At 54.1% G+C, this 7,500-nt stretch overlaps 3 non-coding genes across 3 annotated transcripts in view; all 3 read left to right on the top strand.

Annotated features, from left to right (window-relative positions):
- The first annotated feature begins 3,707 nt into the window (after nucleotides 1-3,707).
- Nucleotides 3,708-5,600, top strand: LOC126332196 (small subunit ribosomal RNA). Its single transcript, XR_007563597.1, has one exon. It is a non-coding gene; the product is annotated as a small subunit ribosomal RNA (ribosomal RNA).
- Nucleotides 5,601-5,962: 362 nt separating this feature from the next.
- Nucleotides 5,963-6,117, top strand: LOC126332193 (5.8S ribosomal RNA). Its single transcript, XR_007563594.1, has one exon. It is a non-coding gene; the product is annotated as a 5.8S ribosomal RNA (ribosomal RNA).
- Nucleotides 6,118-6,305: 188 nt separating this feature from the next.
- Nucleotides 6,306-7,500, top strand: part of LOC126332191 (large subunit ribosomal RNA) — a 4,222-nt gene continuing 3,027 nt past the window's right edge. The window contains exon 1 of the ribosomal RNA XR_007563593.1: nucleotides 6,306-7,500. This exon is cut by the window's right edge and continues 3,027 nt beyond it. This is a non-coding gene — a ribosomal RNA (large subunit ribosomal RNA).

Raw genomic sequence — 7,500 nt, 5'->3', positions numbered from 1 at the left:
GTTGTCCCTTAACCTAACTCAAGTTGTCCCTTAACCTAACTCAAGTTGTCCCTTAACCTAACTCAAGTTGTCCCTTAACCTAACTCAAGTTGTCCCTTAACCTAACTCAAGTTGTCCCTTAACCTAACTCAAGTTGTCCCTTAACCTAACTCAAGTTGTCCCTTAACCTAACTCAAGTTGTCCCTTAACCTAACTCAAGTTGTCCCTTAACCTAACTCAAGTTGTCCCTTAACCTAACTCAAGTTGTCCCTTAACCTAACTCAATTTGTCCCTTAACCTAACCCACGTTGTCCCTTAACCTAACTCAAGTTGTCCCTTAACCTAACTCAATTTGTCCCTTAACCTAACTCAATTTGTCCCTTAACCTAACTCAATTTGTCCCTTAACCTAACTCAATTTGTCCCTTAACCTAACTCAAGTTGTCCCTTAACCTAACTCAAGTTGTCCCTTAACCTAACTCAAGTTGTCCCTTAACCTAACTCAAGTTGTCCCTTAACCTAACTCAAGTTGTCCCTTAACCTAACTCAAGTTGTCCCTTAACCTAACTCAAGTTGTCCCTTAACCTAACTCAAGTTGTCCCTTAACCTAACTCAAGTTGTCCCTTAACCTAACTCAAGTTGTCCCTTAACCTAACTCAATTTGTCCCTTAACCTAACTCAAGTTGTCCCTTAACCTAACTCAAGTTGTCCCTTAACCTAACTCAATTTGTCCCTTAACCTAACTCAATTTGTCCCTTAACCTAACTCAAGTTGTCCCTTAACCTAACTCAAGTTGTCCCTTAACCTAACTCAAGTTGTCCCTTAACCTAACTCAAGTTGTCCCTTAACCTAACTCAAGTTGTCCCTTAACCTAACTCAAGTTGTCCCTTAACCTAACTCAAGTTGTCCCTTAACCTAACTCAAGTTGTCCCTTAACCTAACTCAAGTTGTCCCTTAACCTAACTCAAGTTGTCCCTTAACCTAACTCAAGTTGTCCCTTAACCTAACTCAAGTTGTCCCTTAACCTAACTCAAGTTGTCCCTTAACCTAACTCAAGTTGTCCCTTAACCTAACTCAAGTTGTCCCTTAACCTAACTCAAGTTGTCCCTTAACCTAACTCAATTTGTCCCTTAACCTAACTCAATTTGTCCCTTAACCTAACTCAAGTTGTCCCTTAACCTAACTCAATTTGTCCCTTAACCTAACTCAATTTGTCCCTTAACCTAACTCAATTTGTCCCTTAACCTAACTCAAGTTGTCCCTTAACCTAACTCAAGTTGTCCCTTAACCTAACCCACGTTGTCCCTTAACCTAACCCACGTTGTCCCTTAACCTAACCCACGTTGTCCCTTAACCTAACCGACGTTGTCCCTTAACCTAACCGACGTTGTCCCTTAACCTAACCGACGTTGTCCCTTAACCTAACCGACGTTGTCCCTTAACCTAACCCACGTTGTCCCTTAACCTAACCCACGTTGTCCCTTAACCTAACCCACGTTGTCCCTTAACCTAACCCACGTTGTCCCTTAACCTAACCCACGTTGTCCCTTAACCTAACCCACGTTGTCCCTTAACCTAACCCACGTTGTCCCTTAACCTAACCCACGTTGTCCCTTAACCTAACCCACGTTGTCCCTTAACCTAACCCACGTTGTCCCTTAACCTAACCCACGTTGTCCCTTAACCTAACCCACGTTGTCCCTTAACCTAACCCACGTTGTCCCTTAACCTAACCCACGTTGTCCCTTAACCTAACCCACGTTGTCCCTTAACCTAACCCACGTTGTCCCTTAACCTAACCCACGTTGTCCCTTAACCTAACCCACGTTGTCCCTTAACCTAACCCACGTTGTCCCTTAACCTAACCCACGTTGTCCCTTAACCTAACCCACGTTGTCCCTTTGCCTAACATAGTTCACTGCTCGGAATCTCTGGTGTCGTTGTTATCCTCATGTAGATGTCTTGCGAGTGTTGCTTACTTTCCACATATTCCTGCTATCCACTGTCAATTGTACTGCAATAGGACTATATCGCCGACCCCCCCCCCTCCCCCCCCTCTGTCCCCCTCTGTCCCCCTCTTTGTGTCTCTGTCCTCTCAAGCTGGTCGGTCTGGCGTTTGAGTGTTAAATGAGCCTCGCAGCTGTTCAGTTGCATTCAGATGTCGACGCCCTCAGTGTACGTCGTGGTATGGTCTGTGTCCATTGTCCGCTGATGTCGTACGCGTAACCCACACGCTGTACCGATCATCGGTCGTTACGTACAGAGTGAAGTAGTGTGATACGTGTGACCGTACGCTGGCTGTGCCCAACGGTGTCGAATCTCAATTTCCATATGTTGTGCTTGATGCTACTTGTCTCGTCTCCCAATAACAGCTAGGTTGCACTGTGGTACGCCGTAGAGGCGTGTGGGAGGAACGTACGAACGCATTGTATGTCACCCTGGGTCGCTGGGGGTGGTGGTGCGGTGAGTCAGGTCAGGTCAGGTCAGCGTGAGCCGTCTGATGTAGTGACGCGTGTATTCCGACTTTGTCGTATTGCCTCACACAAAGTGCTACCCTGGTGGACCGCGTTCCATATCTGGGACATGCCGCAGATGCCGGTTGACAGTGGATCGCGGAAGGTACATCGCATACGTGCGCGGGCCACCTTCCACGTGTTCTCTTCTGCACATGTCGCAGTGTGTATGTGGTCTGATGTAGCGTGTCGTGACACATGACATCCTGGCATGCAAGAATTGTTGAATTCGCAAATGTAGGTGGACATCTACGTTTACTGCCCAAGATACGCAAATGAACTGGAAATCCGTTGTTGAGCGGTTGTTCACGCTGGAGGTGAATCTGTGATGGCGACGATCGGTACAGCTATTAACCGGTTGTTTCAGCGGTACCCGCCACATCCACACGCGTGACTAGGCCCATGTGGGTATGAAGCGATACGCGGCGGTGGCTTGGTGGGACTGTTCCCGGCCGGTGAAGGGGGGCCGCCCGGCGTGTTGGCCGCGCGCTGCGTGGGCGCACGCGCAACAGGCGGCTGGTGGGGGGCGCCGAGTGGCAGGAGCGCCAGCCGACGGGCCCGGCAGGCGGCGCAGCTACGCTGCGGCGCACCCTGCACGCGGCGCCTGGCGGCCAAAGTTGGTTCAGCCGAGCCCGGTGCGAAGCGCGGTGGACATCTGCAGTGTGCTGGTCTGATTGAGGACTGTGTGCGTTGAGGATGCGCCGCCGCCTGGCACTCGGCGCCGCGACGCCGTCTGCTGCTCGGTCGCCCCAGCGGTTCTCGCAGGTGGTTTGTATCGCAGTTGTGCGGACGTGTTGGCGCGTGCGCTGTGCTGGGAGAGTTCGCTTCTGCACCCAAGTGGGGCTTTGCCCTTGTGTGGCGCTGGCGTTGGAGCTGCCGGTCACCATAGGTGGCGCGTGTTGTCTCCCGCCGGCAATGCCACGACAGCACGCTCCCGGGCCTCTGTCGGCAGCGGCAAGCTCAGTTGGGAGCAAGGGTGTTCGCACTAAAACCGTCTACTCGCCTAACTCCGGGCGATTGCGCCTCTCTCGAAACCGACCAAGTACCTAGGACGGCGCTGCGCGCCGCCGGGACCTGAGAGGGTTTCGAGGTGTATCGTGCAGGGGAGCTCGGCCTCCTCCTGTTTGCAGAATAATTGAGCGGACGCTTGCGTGTTCGCGCGGGCCCCCGGGACACACTCCCGGGCGGCCGGCTGCTCAGCTCTAGTTGACGCAGCTCCCTGGTTGATCCTGCCAGTAGTCATATGCTTGTCTCAAAGATTAAGCCATGCATGTCTCAGTACAAGCCGCATTAAGGTGAAACCGCGAATGGCTCATTAAATCAGTTATGGTTCCTTAGATCGTACCCACGTTACTTGGATAACTGTGGTAATTCTAGAGCTAATACATGCAAACAGAGTCCCGACCAGAGATGGAAGGGACGCTTTTATTAGATCAAAACCAATCGGATTGGCTTGTCTGGTCCGTTTGCCTTGGTGACTCTGAATAACTTTGGGCTGATCGCACGGTCCTCGTACCGGCGACGCATCTTTCAAATGTCTGCCTTATCAACTGTCGATGGTAGGTTCTGCGCCTACCATGGTTGTAACGGGTAACGGGGAATCAGGGTTCGATTCCGGAGAGGGAGCCTGAGAAACGGCTACCACATCCAAGGAAGGCAGCAGGCGCGCAAATTACCCACTCCCGGCACGGGGAGGTAGTGACGAAAAATAACGATACGGGACTCATCCGAGGCCCCGTAATCGGAATGAGTACACTTTAAATCCTTTAACGAGTATCTATTGGAGGGCAAGTCTGGTGCCAGCAGCCGCGGTAATTCCAGCTCCAATAGCGTATATTAAAGTTGTTGCGGTTAAAAAGCTCGTAGTTGGATTTGTGTCCCACGCTGTTGGTTCACCGCCCGTCGGTGTTTAACTGGCATGTATCGTGGGACGTCCTGCCGGTGGGGCGAGCCGAAGGGGTGCTTTCGCGTCCCGAGGCGGACCCCGTTTAAATCCTACCAGGGTGCTCTTTGTTGAGTGTCTCGGTGGGCCGGCACGTTTACTTTGAACAAATTAGAGTGCTTAAAGCAGGCAAGCCCGCCTGAATACTGTGTGCATGGAATAATGGAATAGGACCTCGGTTCTATTTTGTTGGTTTTCGGAACCCGAGGTAATGATTAATAGGGACAGGCGGGGGCATTCGTATTGCGACGTTAGAGGTGAAATTCTTGGATCGTCGCAAGACGAACAGAAGCGAAAGCATTTGCCAAGTATGTTTTCATTAATCAAGAACGAAAGTTAGAGGTTCGAAGGCGATCAGATACCGCCCTAGTTCTAACCATAAACGATGCCAGCCAGCGATCCGCCGCAGTTCCTCCGATGACTCGGCGGGCAGCCTCCGGGAAACCAAAGCTTTTGGGTTCCGGGGGAAGTATGGTTGCAAAGCTGAAACTTAAAGGAATTGACGGAAGGGCACCACCAGGAGTGGAGCCTGCGGCTTAATTTGACTCAACACGGGAAACCTCACCAGGCCCGGACACCGGAAGGATTGACAGATTGATAGCTCTTTCTTGATTCGGTGGGTGGTGGTGCATGGCCGTTCTTAGTTGGTGGAGCGATTTGTCTGGTTAATTCCGATAACGAACGAGACTCTAGCCTGCTAACTAGTCGCGTGACATCCTTCGTGCTGTCAGCGATTACTTTTCTTCTTAGAGGGACAGGCGGCTTCTAGCCGCACGAGATTGAGCAATAACAGGTCTGTGATGCCCTTAGATGTTCTGGGCCGCACGCGCGCTACACTGAAGGAATCAGCGTGTCTTCCTAGGCCGAAAGGTCGGGGTAACCCGCTGAACCTCCTTCGTGCTAGGGATTGGGGCTTGCAATTGTTCCCCATGAACGAGGAATTCCCAGTAAGCGCGAGTCATAAGCTCGCGTTGATTACGTCCCTGCCCTTTGTACACACCGCCCGTCGCTACTACCGATTGAATGATTTAGTGAGGTCTTCGGACTGGTACGCGGCATCGACTCTGTCGTTGCCGATGCTACCGGAAAGATGACCAAACTTGATCATTTAGAGGAAGTAAAAGTCGTAACAAGGTTTCCGTAGGTGAACCTGCGGAAGGATCATTACCGACTAGACTGCATGTCTTTCGATGTGCGTGTCGTGTCGCGCAACACGCTACCTGTACGGCAGTGGCCGTGCGCCGCGTGCGGAACCACGCGTGCCTCTCAAAACTAGCGGAAGTGTTGTTGTTGTGTGGTACGAGCGCTGAAGCTCTGGAGCGGCTGGCCTGCGGTACCTGGCGCCTGGCGCCGGTTTTGAATGACGTTCGCCCGAGTGCCTGTCCGCTCCGGTGTGGAGCCGTACGACGCCCATCGGCTGTGAGGCCGTTGGACACAAAAAAAATAGTGGAACAGGGGCCGTCAGACGCCTCAGTCCCGCAAATGCTACTGTCTTGAAAGAGACAGTGGGAGACTGAAAAGGAAAAGATCACCCAGGACGGTGGATCACTCGGCTCGTGGGTCGATGAAGAACGCAGCAAATTGCGCGTCGACATGTGAACTGCAGGACACATGAACATCGACGTTTCGAACGCACATTGCGGTCCATGGATTCCGTTCCCGGGCCACGTCTGGCTGAGGGTCGGCTACGTATACTGAAGCGCGCGGCGTTTGTCCCGCTTCGGAGACGTGGGAGTGTCGTGGTCGCCTGTGTGGCCGGCCGCGTCTCCTTAAACGTGCGATGCGCGCCCGTCGCCTGGCGGTTCGCATACCGGTACTTTCTCGGTAGCGTGCACAGCCGGCTGGCGGTGTGGCGTGCGACACCTCGTACAACGACCTCAGAGCAGGCGAGACTACCCGCTGAATTTAAGCATATTACTAAGCGGAGGAAAAGAAACTAACAAGGATTCCCCCAGTAGCGGCGAGCGAACAGGGAAGAGTCCAGCACCGAACCCCGCAGGCTGCCGCCTGTCGTGGCATGTGGTGTTTGGGAGGGTCCACTACCCCGACGCCTCGCGCCGAGCCCAAGTCCAACTTGAATGAGGCCACGGCCCGTAGAGGGTGCCAGGCCCGTAGCGGCCGGTGCGAGCGTCGGCGGGACCTCTCCTTCGAGTCGGGTTGCTTGAGAGTGCAGCTCCAAGTGGGTGGTAAACTCCATCTGAGACTAAATATGACCACGAGACCGATAGCGAACAAGTACCGTGAGGGAAAGTTGAAAAGAACTTTGAAGAGAGAGTTCAAAAGTACGTGAAACCGTTCTGGGGTAAACGTGAGAAGTCCGAAAGGTCGAACGGGTGAGATTCACGCCCATCCGGCCACTGGCCCCCGCCCTCGGCAGATGGGGCCGGCCGCCCGCGCGGAGCAATCCGCGGCGGGGTCGTGTCCGGTTGCCTTTCCACTCGCCGCGGGGTGGGGCCGTTCCGGTGTGCGGTGGGCCGCACTTCTCCCCTAGTAGGACGTCGCGACCCGCTGGGTGCCGGCCTACGGCCCGGGTGCGCAGCCTGTCCTTCCGCGGGCCTCGGTTCGCGTCTGTTGGGCAGAGCCCCGGTGTCCTGGCTGGCTGCTCGGCGGTATATCTGGAGGAGTCGATTCGCCCCTTTGGGCGCTCGGGCTCCCGGCAAGCGCGCGCGGTTCTTCCCGGATGACGGACCTACCTGGCCCGGCCCCGGACCCGCGCCGCTGTTGGCTCGGGATGCTCTCGGGCGGAATAATCGCTCCCGTCAGCGGCGCTTCAGCTTTGGACAATTTCACGACCCGTCTTGAAACACGGACCAAGGAGTCTAACATGTGCGCGAGTCATTGGGCTGTACGAAACCTAAAGGCGTAATGAAAGTGAAGGTCTCGCCTTGCGCGGGCCGAGGGAGGATGGGGCTTCCCCGCCCTTCACGGGGCGGCGGCCTCCGCACTCCCGGGGCGTCTCGTCCTCATTGCGAGGTGAGGCGCACCTAGAGCGTACACGTTGGGACCCGAAAGATGGTGAACTATGCCTGGCCAGGACGAAGTCAGGGGAAACCCTGATGGAGGTCCG

The sequence above is a fragment of the Schistocerca gregaria genome, unplaced genomic scaffold (assembly GCF_023897955.1).
Source record: "Schistocerca gregaria isolate iqSchGreg1 unplaced genomic scaffold, iqSchGreg1.2 ptg001437l, whole genome shotgun sequence".
NCBI classification, from domain to species: domain Eukaryota; kingdom Metazoa; phylum Arthropoda; class Insecta; order Orthoptera; family Acrididae; genus Schistocerca; species Schistocerca gregaria.
Note: the sequence above shows the minus strand (reverse complement) of the source record. Positions and strands in the feature narration are given on the sequence as shown.